Source organism: Cryptomeria japonica, chromosome 7 (assembly GCF_030272615.1).
Source record: "Cryptomeria japonica chromosome 7, Sugi_1.0, whole genome shotgun sequence".
Taxonomy (NCBI): Eukaryota; Viridiplantae; Streptophyta; class Pinopsida; order Cupressales; family Cupressaceae; genus Cryptomeria; species Cryptomeria japonica.
In genome coordinates, this window is record NC_081411.1 from 465,964,405 (window position 1) to 465,985,504 (window position 21,100).

Genomic DNA, 21,100 nt, shown 5'->3' on the forward strand with positions numbered 1-21,100 from the left:
ATAAATATTTGTTTAATCAAATAGGTACATGATACATGTAAAATTAAATAGAAAAGTAAAGATGCATACTTGCTTTATCTCTATAATATATTTGCATTCTTCATTCTTGATATCTTTGTTCCATCTTAGGTGAATACTTTCATGAAGTCATATTTTCCCTTGTCTTTTTATTTCCCATGTCCTTCCTTTGAAATTATGGCCCTTAAAAATTTCACACAAAAAAGAAATCACCTCAAAATGTCTTCTCTAACAAAAAATGTGAATTCATCAACTATTTTATTTTTTTTAAATGAAAAGAAAAAAATCTATATTTATATGAAAAAAAAAATTTTAAAAAAAAAATAAACTTGTTAGCCTTGGGTTTGTATGAACGTTGGCAGTTATAATAAGTTGTGTCTGTACAAACATTGGCAGTTATAATAAGTTGTGTTTGTACGAACATGTCTGTTACAAAATATTTGTGTCGGGCATGTTCGATTGAACATGGGTTCTCTCAAAGGCCTTAGGATTCAAACAAACCCCCTTAGATCGAAGGGGTGTTCAATCAAACACTCTTTCTATGCATGTCTCCCCCAATCTCTACAAATTTCTATAGTTTTTAGCCTTCAAATCTCTGGTTGAAGACTCAAATGGAACAATCTTGACAACCCAAAGTGCAAGGATGCAAGGATGGTAGTCCTCAAAGCAACCTTTCTAATTATATGCAACCTTACTCGTGTATCTTCCACCTACACAAGGGACATATTATTTTTTAAGCCACAATGAAGCTCACTAGCCAATCATATGCTAAAAAACTAATTGCACCCAAGCTAGGAGATTTCTAAAGAAACTAATTACATACAAAAACACACATAAACTTGCATATAAGAGCCAAACTAAAAGTATAAACACAAGGACATCTCAACACAAGGATTTACACACATTTAGAATCCCAAATGGACTCACTAGGAGGGAGAGAGTGGACAAATCTCCCAATCGCAAGGTACATTAAGAAATTTTGCAAATAAATTCTTTCTCATCATATAACTTTTCCACTTCCACCATTTCTCCTCATACCCATCACAAAACCACATGCATATGGCTACTCATACCTAACAAATATTTCCTTCTATGAGTGAAATTGGCCTTCACAACCCATACCCAAACATTACACATAGCATAATACCCAAATAAATACACAAAGTGAAACTCCCACAATCCTAAACTTCCACATAAATACATGGGTATGTGCAGGATCATTGTGTGCCAAAACAGACCCTTAAGTGGCAATGAAATTTTAGAAAATCAGAATTATGCACCTTGACATGAAATTTGAATAAGTTGTGAACATTATTTTTAAAATATGTAAGAAGAGAATCTATAGAAAATTTAATTTAGTTTCTAAGCTACTATTTTTTTTTTTGAAAAAAAAAATCCTATTTGATGAAAATTTCAAATTTCAATGTATTGCTACTAAAATTTCAGTAAAAAGATAAGAAGTAGGCATATGTCTAACCACCCTAATCACAATCAAATCATAATATTTTTTTATAAGATTTATAATATAAGTATTAGACTCATGTCTAGATGTGACACATATTTTTTTATAATTTTTTATAAAGTAAATAATTATTTATGATTTGTTTAGTACAACTTTTCAGAAATTCAGAAACTCCTACGTCTGACCACCTTAACTTGGTTAAAACCTAATGAAATTCAATTTTTTTTTATTGTTCCATATAGTACACAGAGCATAGAATGTGACGCATGTTTTGGATTCAAAAAATGTTATACTGTTTGAAAGTTATGAGTGTTTTTCAATCAGTCTATCAATTAGGAATTTTGTCATAATTAATTTAGAAAATAAATAATAATTATTTATTAAAGTTGAAATAAGACAAGCCTTATATTGTTAGAAAGTTGATAATGTCGTTAAAAAACCCTTTTCATTTTATCATTTTTAGCTATAAAAAAATTCATCAGCCACTAGTGCGAAGTCTGGAAAATCAAGGAATACTGAAAAACACGTTTTTTCAGTTGACTTTCTAGGTTTGTCACTTCCAAGCCAAATACCAAAGCAAACCCAAGACAAAAACAAAAATTGGATATCTAATTTTAATAAGTAAATTCAATAACTAAATTTGCACATAATTAATCTATTGTTTATTAATATATTAATATACAATATATTAATTTATAAATATATCACTATATGATAATTAGGGAGAGGGAGAGGGAGAGAGAGAGAGAGAGAGGAAGGGAGAGAGAGAGAGAGAGAGAGAGAGAGAGGGGAGAGGGGGGAAGGGAGGGAGAGGGGGACCAGGAGAGAGAGAGAGAGAGAGAGGGGAGGGGAGAGGGGGGAGAGAGAGAGAGAGAGAGATAGAGAGAGGGAGGGGAAAGGGGTCATATGGTGTCCTATAACCCTATAACCCCTTAGGACACCATATGACCCCTTAGGTGTCAAATATTTGTAAGAAGTATTGGCACTTATTTTTATATTATAATAATGATTCATCTTGCCACCTTATGATACACTATAACCCATTATGACACCATCTGGTGTTGTTAGGGGTCATAAGGTGTCCTAAGGGGTCATGGGATACCATATGACCCCTAAGGACAACATATGACCCCTTATGACACCATTGGGTCGTTATGGGTCCTATGGTGTCTTAAGGGGTCATATTGTGTTCTATGACCCCTTATGACACCATATGACCCCTTACAACACCAAATTGTGTCGTTATGGGTCATATTGTGTCCTAAGGGGTCATATTGTTTCATATGACCCCTTAAGACACCATATGACCCCTTAGGACATAATATGACCCTTTAAGACACTATATAGTGTCGTTATGGGTCATATGACCCCTTATGACACCATATGGTGTCGTTAGGAGTCATATGGTGTCCTAAGGGGTCATGGGACACCATATAACCCCTAAGGAGAACATATGACCCCTTATGACACCATATGGTGTCGTTAGGGGTCATATGGTGTCCTAAGGGGTTATGGGACACCATATAACCCCTAAGGACAACATATGACCCCTTATGACACCATATCAGGTCGTTATGGGTCCTATGGTGTACTAAGGGGTCATATTGTGTCCTACAACCCCTTAGGACACCATATGACCCCTTACGACACCAAATTGTGTCATTATGGGTCATATTGTGTCCTAAGGGGTCATATTGTGTGATATGACCCCTTTAAGACACCATAAGACCCCTTAGGACACAATATGACCCTTTACGACTCTATACGGTGTCGTTATGGGTCATATGACCCCTTATGACACCATATGGTGTCGTTAGGGGTCATATGGTATCCTAAGGGGTCATGGGACACCATATGACTCCTAAGGACAATATATGACCCCTTATGACACCACATTGGGTTGTTATGGGACTTATGGTGTCCTAAGGGGTCATATTGTGTCCTACGACCCCTTAGGACACCATATGACCCCTTACAACACCAAATTGTGTTGTTATAGGTCATATTATGTCATATGACCCTTTAAGACACCATATGACCCCTTAGGACACAATATGACCCTTTATGACTCTATACAGTGTCGTTATGCGTCATATGACCCCTTATGACACTATATGGTGTTGTTAGGGGTCATATGGTGTCCTAAGGGGTCATGAGACACCATATGACCCTTAAGGACAACATGGGACCCCTTATGACACCATATTGGGTCATTATGGGTCCTATGGTGTCCTAAGGGGTCATATTGTTTCCTATAACCCCCGAGGACACCATATGAGACCTTACAACACCAAATTATGTCATTATGGGTCACATTGTGTCTAATGACCCCTTAAGACACCATATGACCCCTTAGGACACAATATGACCCTTTACGACACTATACGGTGTTGTTATGGGTCATATTGTGTCCTAAGGAGTCATATTGGGTCCTATGTCCCCTTAAGAAAACATATGACCCCTTACAACACCAAATTGTGTCGTTAAGGGTCATATTGTGTCCTAGAGGGTCATGTTGTGTTGTATGACCCCTTAAGACACCATATGACCCCTTAGGACACAATATGACCCCTTATGACACTATATTGGGTCATTATGATTCCTAAGGGGTCATATGACCCCTCTCCCCTAATCTCTCTCTCCCCCTCTCCCCTAATCTCTTTCTCCCTCTCCCCTACTCTCTCTCTCTCCCTCTCCCCTAATATCTCTCTCTCTCTCTCTCTCTCTCTCTCTCTCTCTCTCTCTCTCTCTCTCTCTCTCTCTCTCTCTCTCTCTCTCTCTCTCTCTCTCTCTCCTTCCTCTCCCCTAATCTCTCTTTCCCTCTCCCCTACTCTCTCTCTCCCTCTCCCCTAATATTTCTCTCTCTCCCCCTTTCCCCTAATCTCTCTCTCTCTCTCCCCTCTCCCCTAATATTTCTCTCTCCCCCTCTCCCCTAATATTTCTCTCTCCCCCTTTCTCCTAATCTCTCTCTCCCTCTCCCCTAATCTCCCTCTCTCTCTCTCCCTCCAATCTCTCTCTCTCCCCCTATGCCCTCCCCCCTCTCTCCCCTAATCTCTCTCTCTCTGAAATATGAGTACTCAAATCGAATATCTGATATAATCGGATATCCGATTTCTACCACTGGCATTAATGTGGCAACAGTAAAAAAAAAGGCGCCAACGGGAATTATTTTTGGGACCCCCAAATTTATGCGTTAAAATCAGATATCTGATTTCTGTAAATAAAAAAGAGCCTTGTGGACCATTTTGTGGATTCCAGCGGGCCACATTCTTCACATTCTGGTTTCTGTCGACAATCACGGGTTTTTAGACATGTTGAGACAAATTTGTTCTTTTCAGATATTCTTAAAGTCAAATATTACACTGTCAATCATTTAGGAGCATCTTTGTGGAGGTAAATGGGGAGTAGTGGTTGTCGGAAGTCTAAACACAAAAGAAAGCTTTCGAATGACCAAATTGAAGTGTATAGAGAAAGAGATAGAGAAGGTCATAGGAGGAGAAGACAAGGTATGTTAAATATTGCTAATGTTAATTCAAGTGAAGAGGAAATTGAATTTGAAAATGTTGAACAAGTTATTGAAAATGAAAATGTAGATTTTGAAAGTGAAAATGTTGAACATGTTGAAAATATTGAAAGTGATAATGAAAATGCTCAACATGATGTGAGAATGGAAAGTGAAAATTTGGGAGTTGACAATGAAGGTGTCCATAATTTTGGTGTAAATATGAAAAATCAGGTGAAAATGTAGAAAATTTGACATAGGAGGTGAACATGTGGAAAATTTTGACATTGGAGGTGAAAATGTGGAAAACTTTGACATTGAAGGTGGAATTGCTCAACCAAGTGAGCAATATGTAACACCTAATTACTTCATAAATGAAGACCCTCTCATGGATGAAAGACAAATTCCAAATCCAAGACCTTGAAGAACCCCAAAATGGTTACTTGAAATTGATGAGAACATTATTGTGAATCTTGAAGGCAAGAGGTCAACAAGAACCGTTCGATTATGGGCTACACAATTTTTTGACCAAAATTTTAGCAATAAGACATTGACCAAGCAATGCAAAAATTTTGTTCAATTGCTAAAGATGATAAAGATGAGACCATTTCTAAACAAATTGAATATTCGTATGAACAAGAAGATGGAGAGAAATTCTATTATTGCCAAAAATCTATTTAATGCTCTCAATTCTATTGGAAAGAATACCAAGGAAAGAGATAAGAGAGTCACTTGAAGAGTGATTACAACCTCCTTAGTAAGCCATCAATTGAGGAAGGATCATTAAATGAGACAAACTTGTGTTGATTTGAATATAAACCATAAAACTTTGGATAGAGCACTTGCACGAAGACAAAGACTTGATGATCTGCTTCAACATGATACATGGGCTTTTGGTGGGAGGGTTCCATGTGTTTATAGAAATTTGACTGACAATGTGAAGGAGGAGATTCAAAAAATTTGGCACTCTAATTCTAGAGTATCACCCAATGTAAAGGATGTTTTGAAATTAAGAATCGGCAACCGAGACCGCACACCGCATCCCAAACATTTCTTGGAATCAAGCCAAACAATGTTGTACAAAAAAAACTGTGAAGTACATCCAACTTTGCAAATATCACAAAGGGCCTTTGAATCTTTGAAGCCATTTTATTATGTACCTCTTAAGATTCATAATACTTGTTGTCGTAAGTACCTTGTGGAGTTTTCAATGTACCATGAACTTTTATGCCATATTCGTTCTATGATGCATACTAATGAGATGTTGCAGGAGTGTGGTGTAGTGCTATTTTCGAGATCATCAAGAGACTGGCAAGATCTATTTTTATGCCCTAGAGATGATGGATTCTATTTCTATAGAAATGATTGTTTGAATGAGAAGTGCTCACAATATGGTGAGTTGTCAAATTTTGTTTCATGAGAGCAGCGAACATGAGTTTGGAAAGAATAATGTTGAGAAAAAAAGATATGAGATAATGAAATATACTTTGCAGAGCGGAGGTAAAGGTTCTAGATGCGAATTAGTCTCAAGAGAAGTAAGTGTTGCTGATTTTATTTTGGATTTTAAGGAGAATCTTTTCTACAAGTATGCAAGGCACTCCCATAGGTCTCATTGGTTGGAACAACAGTTCAGGATGTGTAAGAACTCTTTCCCGATTGGCACTATTGTATTGGTGGTTGATTTTCCAAAGAACTATACATTACAACCACATAATGAGGTATAGTTTCAGTACTACAATTCAATCCAGATTGCAATTTTTGTTCACATTACATATAGACATACTCCTAATAGTATAGAAGAGGATAGGAATATAATCATGGAGTATCATTTTTATATGAGTGATGATAGATCACACTCCTCTGAGTATGTGCAACATTCTTTCAAGAATTTTTTTGAGTTATTGCATGAGAAAGATATTGCAATTGATCGACATCTCATATGGTCAGATAATTGTACGGGTCAATTCAACAATACCCATATGTTTTATTGGTTGAGTAGAATGCATGTAGAGAGGTGTATACCTCATATTTGGTGTTTTTTTGAGATAGGGCATGGGAAGGGGGAGCATGATGGAGAAGGTGCATGTTTGAAGAGAGCTCTAGTTAAGGAGAAATTGAGGATTTCACATGCAAATTTCTTTGATGCACGTTCTATTGTTGATTGGTGTAGTTCAACATTGTCATATGGAGGTACTCTTGATTTAGTAGTGAACATATTCTTTTGGTTGGTTGAGGAGGGCACAGTGGGAGATAGATTGGATTGTCAAACAATTAAGGATTCTTCAAAGATGCATTCATTTTTCAGCTTAGATGCAAGTACATGGAACATTTGGACAAAAGCGTTGGCTTGCTTTTGTCAAAGTTGTGTTCAGTGTGATTGGGATCAGTGCGAGTCAAGTGAGTGGGTTGATACGTGGGTTCCATAATATATAACTCCTTTACCTCAAACAATATCCTTGTCAAACGATGACATGGAAAGTTCACTTGAGTATGACCGTCTATGAGATCTTGTACAGCTAGGACATGTTTTTGCAGTTGTTGCACTGCAAGGGAATGAAGATAGATCAAAATATTGGTTGGCACAATGTCTACAGGGAAAATAGAAGCTAACACAACCAGTGATAGATGATGATGGGTTCACATATCCTACAGGTTCAGTTGTTGTTGTGGGAACTTGGTTGTGAACATACATGATTAGGAAAATTGGCATACCTACATTTGAAGACTATGAGAGACACAAAACCATTCTCATGTATTCACACCTTATTATAGCTACAAATGTCAATTTGTTGAAGCATCAAGCAAAACCGAAGACCAAAGACCTATGGACAGTGACTACTACTGATCATGAAGCAATCCTAGATACTCTTAAGCAAAGAGATGACCCTTCAAGAATACTTGAGTAGTAGGTCTTTAATGGTCCCTTATTTTTTTATCATGCATTTCATTTCAAACAATGATAATAAAACCTTAATGTTCAAGTTTGTTATGTGTATATTAAGGATGTGTTCAAAATGCAGGTCTATTGATGAACATTTTTGCAACATGGTTTTTGCATGCACATAGCGGGTACACTCAATATAATTCGAAGGGACGTATTTTTGCAACATGACTTATTATCATGTATTTGATGAGCATTACAATTTTTGATGATATAATTATCGCAACACCTTTGTGCTCATGCAGGTCTTTTTTATGATATACAACACTATCGCATTATGATTTTTGCATCAACATAGTGGGTTCACTTGATATAATTCGAAGGGACGTATTTTTATGGTATGTAATCCCACCTTTTCATTTATTATCATGCATTTCAGTCGAAGTGATTATCATAAAGCCTTTATGTCCATGCATGCATTTTATGTGTAGACTAACAATTCTTAAAAATACAAGTTCATGCTAGATCATTCGTCGTTGACTAGTTTACTCTGGTGATGGTACATATTCCTTGGGGTTATCAATATTTAGCTACTTTTTAAGTTTTCTTTTCAAGAACTGCAAAAGTTTACAACCAAACACAACACCGTATGCTTTGTGTGCATTAATGACATTAAATTTTGTGTGTAAACACTAATTCCCTCACTTTGTCAATGTGATTAAATTTTGTAAACTTTCACACACTATGTCAAGTAAATGTATTTCCATTTAGAAATGACAATATCTACCATGCAGAGAAATGCAGTGATAAATGCAGTGAGAAGGGCTTTAATCAACATGCATCTTTCTTCAAAGTTATGCTTGTAGACTTTGCAAAGAAACTGGTGAGTTTCGTAATTATACAATCTTGTACATCTTAATAATGTTTCAAATGATCTATTCATAATTTGACAAAATAATTTTTATTAAGTGTTATAATTTATTTCTTGTAGCACATTCATTTTGCATAAAAAGGTTGCTTATTTTGGTCTTCATTTATATGCAGGCATTGCTCTACGTAAGATTTTCTCTTAGGACATGAGGATGTCTGATGCAGATGAAGTGGGATGTTGTATTTGTATATGGATGTGAATTGATGTAACTTTATTATGATGATATATGATGTCCATGAGCAAACTGGTTTAGTTATATTGATGATATACAATGTATATGTACATGAGTACATTGGTGTAGTTGTATTGATAATGATGACAAATCATGTTTGCATATTTGTTCATGGATGTCATATGCAAGTGTAATGGTAATTATGTGTATACAATACATGGAAATATTGATGAACATTATGTGTCTACAGTGTAATGCTTGTTTATCTATATTATTTCATTGAATGAGTCTGACAATTTTTGCATCTACTAAAAAAATGTTGCTCTAATAAAACCGCAGGGAATCTTGAAAAACTAAGATATACTTTTGTAGGGACCCCTCTCATGGGCCCATAGGTTCAAACAGATCATTCGCAAGTGCAATGGATTCTGAGTTAGGGCCCATTAGAGTTTGACATTTTTTAGCACTTAGGGCACTCATGGGACGACGTCGGTAGGGTATGACCCCGAGCGTTCGACTCAGTGGGGAGAAAAATAGGAGCATGCATAGGATAAGAATGCCTAACTAGACATGTCAGAACTGATGGTTCATGATCACAACGAGCAGAACGAGAAATTGGCCACGCGACAACATTTGATTGAATGAGACTGATAATTTTTTTGCCAACTAAAAAAATGATGCCCTAATAAAATCGTAGGGAATCTTGGAAAAATGAGATAGGCTTTTGTAGGGGTCCCTCTCGTGGCCCCGTAGGTTCAAACGAATCATTCACAGGTGCCACGGATTTTGAGTTAGGGCCCATAAAAGTTTGATAATTTTTAGCACTTTGGGTGCTCAAGGGATGATGTCGGTAAGGTATGACCCTCAGCGTTTGACTGAGTGGGGGGGAGATAGGAGCATGCATAAGGTAAGAATGACTAATTAGACATGTCAGAATTGACGGTTTGTGATCACAATGAGCAGAACAAGAAATTGGCCACGTGACAACATTTGATTGAATGAGACTTGCGATTTTTTCGCCAACTAAAAAAATGTTTCCCTAATAAAACCGTATGGAAACTCGAAAAACTGAGATAAAATTTTGTAGGGACCCCTCTTGTGACCCTGTAGGTTCAAACAGATCGTTCGCAGGTGCCACAGATTCTGAGTTAGGGCCTATCAAAGTTTGACATTTTTTAGCAATTAGAACACTCAAGGGACGATGTCGGTAGGGTATGACCCTGGGCGTTTGACTGAATGGGGGGGGGGAAATAGGAGCATGCATAGGGTAAGAATGCCTAACTGGACATGTCAGAACCGACGGTTCATGATCACGATGAGTAGAACAATAAATTGGCCACACGATAATATTTGATTGAATGAGACTGACGATTTTTTTGCCAAATAAAGAAATGCTGCCCTAATAAAACCGTAGGGAATCTTGAAAAACCGAGATAAAATTTTGTAGGGACCTCTCTCGTGGCCCCATAGGTTCAAATGAATTGTTTGCAGGTGCCACAGATTTCGAGTTAGGGCCCGTCAAAGTTTGATAATTTTTAGCACTTAGGGCGCTCAAGGGATGATGTCAGTAGGGGATGACCCCGAGCGTTTGACCAAGTTGGGGGGGGGAATAGGAGAATGCATAGGGTAAGAATGCCTAACTGGACATGTCAAAACTGACGATTCATGATCACGATGAGCAAAATGATAAATTGGCCACGCGACAACATTTGGTTGAATGAGACTGACGATTTTTTTGCCAACTGAAAAAATGTTGCCCTAACAAAACCGTAGGGAATCTTGAAAAACAGAGATGAATCATTTTGACACATGAATCCCCCCCCATTGACAACTTTTGAGCAATCTTGAGCAATTTTGCCAATATGAGTAACCTATGACTAGACATAATAAATATTGGTCTAGATGACCTTATTACATTAAAAATGAGTATATTTCACCTTATTTACATTGAGAGTCCATCAAAACACTTTTCTTCCAAATTTGACCTCATGGAGGCCTGATGAGCATGGAGGTCATTAAATTTGGTGAAGTTGCCAAAGGCAACCAAATTTAACACTTACGATTTAGATGAAATGAATTATATATAATCCAAAGATTAGAAAAATAACACTTATGATGAAATGAAATGAATTGTAATGTTCATTAAATAACCATTATTAACCATTGTTAATTATTGGATTGAAGATTAAAGTTTAAAATGATAACACCATGCACACATGAGTAACAATTTATATGATCAAATATCAACTTTTGTATATATGAAAATGTCAAATGAATACAAGTGTATGTTCATACACAAATATGGCATAAACACCAACTCAAACAAAATGTATGTCTATATATGTGAATGTATGTTCATATACAAAATATGCATGCAAACTAGACATGTAAGCATCTCAAAAATATCTATAACATCCTAAGCTACTGATGGATCATCAAAATTGATCCTCTTCACTGCATTGCTCGGCTCTGAAGGATCCTGCACAAGAAAAAACAAACCACGATTAAGATTAGTTATATTATATAACTCACATCCAAAAAGTTAACATAAAAATGAACTATAATTGAACTATTCTTGTTTACCTCATCTCCACATTTTCTCTTCGACTTTGGAGGACTCTTGATGTATGTCTTCGGTAGAGGAGGTATGTTTTTAATATTTTCATACACAACCTACATATGTTCACAAACATGACATTGATACAAGTTAGCATATAATTATCGCTGATAATAACGAATTATATCTACTAAACAAAAAATAAAATAAACACATGTACTCAAGGCATCTCTTCTTCTTCTTCTTCTTCTTCTTCAGGTATAGTGGGTGTAGTCAACAAGGATGTGAAGCCAATAATTTTTTCTACATATACACAACAAGTATGTGAAACTATCAATCTATGTCTAGATGTGTATAATCATTATAAGTTATTTAAACTATTCATTCAATCAAATTTTCATTCAATTACCTTTCCCTTATCTTTGGTTGCACTACCAGTTCCCAAATCGCACAGCCTTGCACTCGCGCTACTTGTGCCCTACAAGAGTAAAATAATATATACATGCAAATTTCTACATAATCTAATTAATACCAATATAAATGATGAGCATATATGTATAATAAAATAAAAATGACTAGGTGCAATAACATATATACCGTAAAGCCATCAAAGCCAAATGAAATGACTGTCAAGGTTCCCTTCTGCCTCCTTTGTCATCAACTATTAAATAGACCATGTAAATAAAAAATAATACTTAATATTATCTAGATTATAAATATTCATTTAAAATATATAATGAATTGTGAAAATACAAATCTTACCATTACATCATCAATGCATGATGAAGGTGCCTCCTCGCCTCTAGCATGCGAGGACTCTCCAGGATATCCTCTAGTCCATGTCATAACATCTGGTGCATCGTGCATCTCATGAACCTCATAATTTGTAGTGTGTACAGGAGGATCAACAAGTTGTCCAACTGGACCCAAGCATAGGTGCCCACACATGACATAAATATGGGGCACGCAAATGTGTGGAGCCAAGGAGGACATGTCAGTGCCACGAGATGCACCGCTACCATCAAAAGAAGGCTAAGCTACTGCCCCAGCCTGAGAAACCAAAAGGCTACTCAAAGAGTGAATAATCGATATGGTTTGTGATGCCGCCTCATAGATGATATCTGGATGTTGCACTGGAGGTGGGGGATCAATAGGAGGAGGGGGGACATATGGGCCTTGGACTACTCTGACTGCCCCAAGTCTATTTTGGGGCATACCTAAACCCACACCCTGGAAAGGTTGGATGTCAAAGTAGTTCACATGTTTTCTTAAAACAAACTCAGCATATAATTTTTTGATGAAGTAGAAGGGGACATCAAGATTGTTGTTGGGTGGTTTATCGAAAACCATCCACCAATGATCCCAAAAGTTTTTTCACAATATCATCATTTGTGCACCATTTAATAGAAAGTTTTTTTTTCGGGTCTACGGGTTGACCAGTGGGGGGATTCACAAAAAATGCGGCGATATCGGCTTTGGATATCTCGAGATCCTTGATCTCCTTATAGGACAAGTCATCCGCATATTGTTCCCTCATAGAATCTCACCACAAAAGAGCGACATTGTGCTCCTCGGTGACGGTTTCTATACTCTTTATGATGGACATGAGGGCATCAAACATTGGTTTAGGCGAGGGATCCTACGATAGACATCTGCAATCCCCCTCAATTGGTTCAAATTTTGTGCAATTAAACCCTGAATTGAGGTGGGGTTTAGCAAAGGAGGGTTTGGTTGTTGCGGTTGTGGTTGATCAATGTTTTCACTGTTATCCCCCATTTTTAATCTAATTGAATGTAAACAATTGAATTTAGTTAACAAATTTGAACAGTTTTGTATTTGATTTAAAAAAACCTAGTTTTCATGAAAAAACATATTTTGAAAGAAAAAACAAATAAATATTTAAAAAATGCAAAAAATTGAATGAAAATGATGAAAAACAATAAAAATCCTACCTTTTATTGGATTTTTTTGCAAATTTGGGTCACAAAATCGGATATCGGATCCAGCCAGATATTGGATTTGCTTGAATTCGCACAGCCCATGGGTAAAAAATAACCCACGGGCTGTCACAGTCCTCTTTTATTCTCTCAAAGAAATCGGATATCAGATTTTTATAGTTAAATTATTTTAAAATAATAATATATTATATAATATATTATTATATTATGTATTATATAATATATTATTAAATTATATTATATATTATGTATTATATAATATATAATATAATATAATTTATTATATATAATATAATTTATATTTTAATTTAAAATTACTTATAAAAATCGGATATCCAATTTTATCGGATATCTGATTTGCCTAGGTGTTTACCATGCCAAGCTGTACTGACACCCAGGCCAAGAAAAAAGTCAACACGGATTTTCGTGTTTTTAGGTGAGTGGAAAAGGCTATTTTTTTCACATCACCACTTTTTGGCCCCCCATGATTCTACACTAACCCATATATAAGCGTAAAGAAAAAAAGCTAGGAAGCATAAACAATGGAGAGAACATGTTAAACAATGTCTTAAACAATGGAGAGAACGTGTTGAGGAAGAGATCCACACCAATCCTCCATCCAAACTCTCTCCCAAGCCAAGTAGGAAAACTCTAAGAAGTTGAATAATTCCCAAAAATCCCCAAAAAATAAGATCCCTCTCCTTATTTTCCAATTGGATATAAATAGGGATTCAAATAAGATTTGAATCCCTTGAATAAGGGAGTGATATTTGTCACTCTCTCATTAATCTCTCAAGCACTATGCCCCACAAGATCTCACACATGTGATACTTTTGGGAAGATGGGGAGTTTACTTGGACACTCAACCAACAAGCCTTACAAGGTTTCCTTTTTGGCTTCCTCAAATTCATAAATGAGCTTGGGAGAATGGGAATGAGATGTGACAAGCCACTTCCCAATCCTAAAAACCTTAAATTCATCCATGCTTATTTGAGCTTCATAAAAGGTGTCATATCTTAGGATCATTTGCTCAAGATTTTTGGCTAAGAAGATACCTAACCCATAAGTACTTTCCAAGGACTCTAATACTTGAGAAAATGTTTAAACAAACTTTGTAAAGACTTTTTAAGTCCCCTTAAAGAGCGCATCCAAAAATTGAAGATTAAAGTGTCAAAGCAACCCCCGAAACCCACTTAATAACTTCAATAACCTAACAACACTTAGTAATAATTCACAAATACATCATAAATAAAATATAATACAAATGATACTATGGTCATGTTATGCCTTGCATAACACCCCACCTTTTTTCTTCCTCCCTATTTTTTTTTTCTTGTGTTTCTTAGATTTCTCCTTGTCTTTTCCCTTTCCTTTCCTTTAATTATTTCCTCATTCATTGGTTCATTTTTTGTTCCTTTAGATTGTGGGTCTTGTAGGTCCCTTGTTGTGTTTTCTTGTTCTCGTGGGACTTTAGGTCTTGGACTGATGTCAGTACATTATCCTGATATCCTTGTCCAAATTGTAGTCCCAATCTTGTCTTGTTGTTTGATTTATTATGTTGATAATTTTACACTCGACACAAGCATAATGACTCTCATCCTTGTGTCCACATTAAGCTTGGTTTCCCACTCTAGCTTGTTGCATCTTATTGGGACTATGGATCTTGTAGAGACATTTTGACCAAATTCCAAATGTACTTCGTAGTCTCACATCCCCAATCTCTATCGATGCCTTTGTGCATCCTTATTCTTTTTATTGTCATTTTAATCCTCACGTCTTCAGTTTTTCATGTCATTTTAACTTTTTCTTTGTGTCTTTGTCTTGTTCTAATTGTTTTTCTCTTTTCCTTGTTCATTGGTTCACTTGGTAGTTGTATGTTTTAAATTTCTAAAAAATCCTTAATAAAAAAAAAAGATTCACAAACTTAAAAAATAATTAAAAAATGTCAAAATATCCTAAAAGATGTAAAAGTTTGTCCAAAAACTCAAAATTGTGAAAAATCCAAAAACCCTAAAAATTGGAAAATATTAAAATCCAAAAAAATTATAAAATGCCAAAAATACCAAAAAATGAGAAATACTTAAAAAATCCAAAAAAACAATCAAATATTTGCAAAAATTTAAAAAAAAATCAAAATTTTGAAAATACACAAAAAGTCAATAAATTCAAAGAACTAAATTTAAGGTATATTTAAAATAAAAGAAAATTTTAAATTTTAAATAAATTTATATTAATATTTTTTATTATTTTAAAATTAAAATTATTATAATATCAAAGTTCAAGTTAAATTGAAATTTGAAATGTATTAAAACATTAATATGAAATAAGATTTAAATTTTAAGGTTTGAATTAATTTTAAATAAATTTTAAATGTTTTGTAATAAATTAAAAAAATTAAATTAAACTTTCAAATAGGAGGTATGCATGCATGAGGGCTCCTACTATTAGTAACAATAATGATCTCAATCAAAATAGAAATGGAGAACTAGATAAAAAAAAATTATAGCTCAAGCCTCTTGTTAGCCCCCTCAAATGGTTCAATAACTAAGCCCTTAAAGCTATGACTTAGAGTACACATCTTTACTACGCATTTATCAGACTCATTATAAAGGTTCATTTAACTTATCAACCCAGGGACGTGAACTTGAAATGGAACTGTAGGATAGTGAATAGTGCACAAATATGATAAGGAATGACAATTAAATATTAAATATCTTATTATTTGGCTTAGAAGAAAGGGGGTAATGAATTAATTAATTAAATGTTTCAATTCAATTAATTAATAAAAGAATATTAAATACTAATAAATTAAATAAATTAATCTTTTCAAATTAATTATTTAATAGAAGAATAATCATTAAATAAATATTTAAACAAGAGGTGGTAGACAGATGAATCATAACTTTGGGTTGCCAAATCATGGCTTATGAATGATATATTGACTTAAAACTTAGGAAAGTGAGGCCAAGCTCTTAGAAACAATGGTTATATATATATATATATCAAAGGATGTATACACATATATAATATTCATATAGAAATATAACATATATATCTACAGGTATACATATAGATATAAAAGATATATATACAGAGGATATATATATATTATTTATAAGACTTAAATATATAAACAGATATATATATACTCATATATATTATTAAACTGAGGTATATATATATATATATATTCATTTATATTAATCTGGGTATATATACATATATATATACCAAGATATAGATATATTCAGATATATAATCACATATATTGAACATCACAGAAATTTCGAAACTAACAATTATAAGATTTATATAACAAACATATCAAATTTAATTTATATATATACTTTTGACTCATATATATATATATATATATATATGTATATATGTATGTATGTATGTATGTATGTATGTATGTATGTATGTATATATATATGTATATATGTATGTATATATATATGTATATATATATATATATATGTATATATGTATATATATATGTATGTGTATATATATCTTTATACATACATATATGTATGTGTATATATACACATATATATACATATATATACATATATATATACATATATATATATATATATGTATATATATGTATACATATATATATATATATATATATATATGTATATATATGTATACATATATATATATATATATATATGTATATATATGTATACATATATATATATGTGTGTGTGTGTGTGTGTATACTTTAGGTATATATATATATACAGATATACTTTATATATATTTATATTAGCATTCATATATATACATTTAGAAATATAGACTTATATATATATATATAAATAAATTCATATATAAATTAATTCATACTTACAACCCAAAACCAATAATAATAATTAGTAATCATTTTCATATTTAAAGTCTACACTATCAAATCCAAAACATACCTATAGAAAATTTTATCTTAAACTTGAAATTAATTAAATATTCATCAAGATTTGGGGAGCAGCTATGCCCTTAGGCTTATATGTCCCTCATCTCATGAAACAAAGGAGGATTAGTAACTTAGCAGGTGGTGGCACTCATATCTAAACACAGCAATTATATAATAATAAACCCCCAGATAAGTGTACTTGATCATTAAAGCATGTAGGATCCCCAAGAAATCCTGATCATTATGACAAGTCAGGGCTTCGGTGTGTGGCATACTCGTTTGATCATCTGCCAAAATTAATCACGGCTCCTCGATAGGAATTTCCTACATACGGCACATCATTTATGGATATGCACTATTTCTTAGCCAATTAGATTCATCCAAAGTGGGTTATGGCTCACATGTATTTAGAAAGAATAAGAAAACTCAGTTCTTTCACATCAATAACCCATTCGGCTATTAACCAAGCTTCAGGTTAATTTAAAGATGCTCTGTAATCCATCAAAGAGCTAGAATTGAGGAAAAATGGTGATGGATACCCCGATCAAACTATGCAGTATGAAGAGGCAAATGGCTTTTGAAGGGGCTATTACCAGAGATCGCCTAAAGCGTATCATGCAACTTCCCCATCCCTTAGTGATTGATGCGGTTGAGAGCATCCTGGGCCCAGACTTTCTCACAAATTCAGACAGAACCAGGGCAAACATGGATGTGGCCACCATGTTTCTTGTTGTGACGGTTACATCGTCCAAAAATCACGAGGATACAAGTGCTCTATGTAAAGAGGTCTTCATTGCCTCTATATTGGGTGATATGGAGTAGGTTTTAGTCAACATTGACAACGAATGGACTATCCCTTGGCCACGGCACTATGATATTCTCATTCGAAACAACAGGTCAGTTCCTAGATTCCCTATCATCTCCACGGATGGTGAGTCCTTCACCAGGGAGAGGATTGAGGCAATCAATAGAAATGTCAATTTTTTGCTCTACTTGTTTCATGTGCGACACCCTCCAATATCCACTTGGTTCGAGGACTTCCTCAAGGCCGAAGGCCTAGTTCTGGATGATGAGAATGCTTCTACCTTGCCTTTGGGGTCAGAGTGAGTAGGCTCGGCCCTCGGTGTGTGCATGGGACCATTTGTGATAGTAAAACAGTGTTATTTTTGTAGGGGATAATCTTGTCACTAAATGTTTGGATTATACTGGTGACCCAAGTAGATTACTATATCTAGTAAAACAGGGTTTAATCTTTAGTTAACAAAGATCGGGGTAAAGATAGTAACTAGTATCGAATCTTAAAGACAAACTTAAGCGACCTACAAGACATTAAATTAGTTTGATTTAATAGTTAATCCTAAAAGTTATGAAGACTAAATAGGCATGATGGAATATCTGTTTATATAGACATATATTAGCATTCTGTTTTGGATACCTAGCAATTTGAATATATACTCTAGATATTTACAAGCATCTGGATGCATGCATTTACTGGTATTTATTAACATTGGTGGAAATCATATCAGGACGGGTAATATTGGCTTATTTTAGAATACTAATCACTGGTTGTAGTACTCTAGTGTCATTTGCTGAAGATTTCTATATTTTGATATCCATCTATCATATCTTAAGACTATGGATTAAATGTGGCTAACATGCAAAATTCGGGGCCTGGATAGAGATTATATCTAGCCTTGAATAATCATATACTCTGTCATCCACTTTGCTATAAATTTACAGGGAAGGGAAGGTTGGAATGACCGAATCTCATTTACCTACTCTTGTTATTGTAGCCTGGATCTCATCCTTCACTAGGGATTGCATCTAGGAGCATAAACAAGAGTTGGTAAACTGGAGATTCTTTGTTTGGATGGGTCATGGGTCAATCATGATTGGGCTTAAGATAAACGAATTTGGAAACCCAATTCAGTTTAAAGTTTTATAACTCTTTATTTATGATCTGTGAGGATAGGTTTCACAGGATATTTTATTATGGTAACTTTCTAGCTTTACAGATAAAATTTCATTTGTGATAATGGACTGAACAATACTAACAAATCTGCCAAGTGTTTGAGAAACTAACCATGCAGGCCAAACAAGTATATCTCAGGCAATTAAGGGATACTATATACAACCAAAGAATAACTTCAGAGCCAAGCCGCTAGAAATTGAGGGACAAATGATTATTGAAACTTGTAAATTAGGGCTTGTAAGGGAGGGGTAAAATAGAAACACCCTCCCTCCTCATCACCCTGGCCCGGGGTGATGATGTATTAAAATCTGAAATTATTGTATATTAAGACAAGACTAGCTAGACTATGGTCCCGAGTAAGGCCGGAGGTTTTCTCACCTCCACTCTTTCCTATCAACGCCCACATGAGTGGAGTAATGTAAAACTTCAAAATAATTAATAAAATTCTTGGCCTCGGCCTCTTACCGATCAAAAAAAAAAAAAAATCATTAAATAAATATAAAATATTTATTTAATTACTCATAGCCAATTTTATGTGTATAGATTTTGCCCCTCTTTGAAATGATGTTGAAACAACATTTTTTCAAAGATTAAATCAAGTCTCGATGATGCCCCTGACAATGATGAAAATCCTGATTGTGTGCCCTCTCAGGAGATTGATCGTGAAATTCTGAAAAAATTGATTGAGTGATTAATCTCACAACAATTGATTGAAAAGATTTGATTAAAAATAGGCCCTTCAATTAAATAAAATTGCCCCACTTTGAAACATTAATTACCCCTTCAAAAAAATCAAAAAGGTAATAATAAAATTAACCATAGGCCCATTTTATCCTCATTACAATTTGTCAGGTTTTGGAGAAAAAAAAGGAGGTGTTTGTTGGCATATGTGCAGAGCATGAGGACATGATGATATTATATGTTGTCATTGATGTCAATATGCTGAAGTATGAACTGGCATGTTGTAGTAAGCGAACTAGCAAGAGAACCAGTATGATGATGTAAACCAGTATTTGTGAAAAAGTGAAGCGGTATGTTTGTTCAAGGTGAACCGGTATGTTGGAATGAGAACTGGTAAATGGAAGTTTTGCATCAGGGTTTCATTTGGCATAACTACTGATTGGTATTCTTAGCTTTAGGGTTTCTGGTTGATGCATTCCAAGCTTGTGTGATTCAACCGATGACATCTTGTGATGAGTTAGCATTGTATGAAGACCAGATAAGTGGTGGCACGTCAGCCTTGTGTGCGTGAAGGATTTCCTTGAGGATCTTGCATGGAGATTGATCCTATCTACCTCGGGAATGTGCAAAGTCTCTGTAAATGGTGGAGAGTGCGTGATGAGTTATCAGCTTCCTGAAGCAGCAAAGAAAGAATATTGGAGAATGTCTTGAGATCTGTTCAAGACTATTGTATTCGATGCAGTGTGATTAACGGTCAGGATCTAACTAACTGGATTGTAAAACCTAAATATTTAGGGTTTAGGGTCTATGCTTCCGACCTAACTATTTCCTATAAGGTCAATGAAGTTTTTCATTTTGAAGTTGTTGGAAAATGGTATGTGTGTATCCCAGTGAGTGATACTTGATTCTTTCCAGACCAGAAAAGTGTGTTGATACCTACAGAGTGTGATTGCAGAAGAAAAGGAGCTTAAGTGGATCTGCCTTGGCATTGAGTGTTGTTATCAGATCAGTGTATTACCTGTTGACTTCTAACCATTTCAGCAG